General features: G+C 35.5%; 1 pseudogene; it reads right to left on the bottom strand.

The window, feature by feature from the left end:
* Positions 1-1,308: 1,308 nt before the first annotated feature.
* On the bottom strand, positions 1,309-1,474 carry LOC118760490 (U2 spliceosomal RNA; annotated as a pseudogene).
* Between the last annotated feature and the right edge of the window lie 319 nt (positions 1,475-1,793).

Genomic DNA, 1,793 nt, shown 5'->3' with positions numbered 1-1,793 from the left:
GTTTACTTCTTTTTGATTATTCAGATTTTAGAATAATTTTAATGTCTCCAGAGAGATTTTTCCTGATAATGTTTCCAAAGCAGCCACTGTTTTTCCACATCACATTCTAACAAACCAACCTGTTCATTTCTTTTATATGACAGCAAGCTTGTAACTATATTTTTGTGGGGGTTTTTTGGTTCTGTCTTATTTCGTTTACTAGAACTTTTCAATTCTCTATATAATAGAAAAGCACATTTAAATCAGACACCCTGTCTTTCATACCAGGTGGATACAGACTATATAATTTATATGGCCTACTAGGTTTTGATGATTCCATTACCAAAAGAGATAGTGCAACTGGAGAAACAACAAGGCCAGCTCCAACTTAGAATAGCTAAAGGCAGAACAAGTAGGTACCTATCTTGCCATCCTCTGCTTAAATAATCAGAATACAAATATGCCGATGAAAAGAACATGAAAGCATAATTTGTTGCTATATATGATATACCCAAATAAAAACACCTGCTTCTCAGTCCCATTAAGCAAATATTTATTCAGTACCAACACTTGTCATAATCCCTGCACTCAACATTGATAATGAAATGATCAATAAGATATGGATCCTGTCCTTGGGAAACACACAGCCTAAAGGAGTGGGGAGAAACTGAATGAAAATATCTCTATTACAGAAAAAAGTGAGTGGTTCTGTCCTACAAGAATAAAAAGTCAGCCGGAATATAGAAAGAGATGCAACATGTGAAGCTTTACTCCAAAAAGAGACAAACTCAGACTATTACTATTTGAAGCCAGCCAACATCATTGAAGCAAAACATCAATCATGCACAAACTAACCCAGAGTGCTTCTGGAGAGATCCTGAATGCAAATAGAAGGAACTAATATGCCATTCTGGATGACTGTTAACAAGATCAACTCTAATATTAGGTTCCCTAGACTGTTTGAAAGCCTGATGCATCAGAAATACTTCTGTACCCCTGACCTTTTTTTGTGTGCAGTCAGAAGCAGAAAGTGGCAGGGCAGAGCAATAATTTAGTGAAAAGCACTAACCAGCTTAGCTCTCAAACAATTGGGCAGTTGCAGTGTCATGTTTAAAGGGATAAGTTACCAGAGAAATATGTACCCCTGGTGTGCAGTGGATGACACAAAAAGTAAACAGAGCTTACCAAAATTTTTATTACAAATTTTATACCCCAATAGGACAATATGTAAAAAAATACCACACTTTATAGATTTGCCCGGCACTTATTGGAAAAAAGGCCAAAGCTTCCTTAATTCATAAATAAGGATCTCTAAACAGGGTATTGAAAGAAGAGTCATAAAGCCCCAGAAGTTAGGGTAGAATATTCTTTATCTGAATTCTGGTGTTCTTTATGTAAAGAAGTTAGTGAAACCAATCTGTCTGAGTCACCCCAAGCAAAAAATGAGATAGGAGTCATCCTACACTTGATCTTAGCCAAAAGGCCAAGAAGCAACAGTTGTTCTTTAGTGTTACCTGGTGTATTCAGAAATTATTGTCATGAAATACTACCTTTGGGAAACCTTGTGGATTTTCTCTATTCAATTAAAGGGGAATATTTTACCATCAATCCTGGCTTCACTAAGGAAAATTCATGATTCCTTCACCAGCAATGCAAATTCTACCAAGAACTATTAAAATGTCTTTGAATGATCTTTTATCATGAAGTAAAGTCTTAAAATTTTACCAGTGTATCATTGGCAATTAACATCAGTTCCCTGCATAAAATTGTAACATTTCTCTTTAAAATAGAAGACCTCAGTGGTACAATAAAGC

Source organism: Ochotona princeps, chromosome X, assembly GCF_030435755.1.
Source record: "Ochotona princeps isolate mOchPri1 chromosome X, mOchPri1.hap1, whole genome shotgun sequence".
NCBI classification, from domain to species: domain Eukaryota; kingdom Metazoa; phylum Chordata; class Mammalia; order Lagomorpha; family Ochotonidae; genus Ochotona; species Ochotona princeps.
Note: the sequence above shows the minus strand (reverse complement) of the source record. Positions and strands in the feature narration are given on the sequence as shown.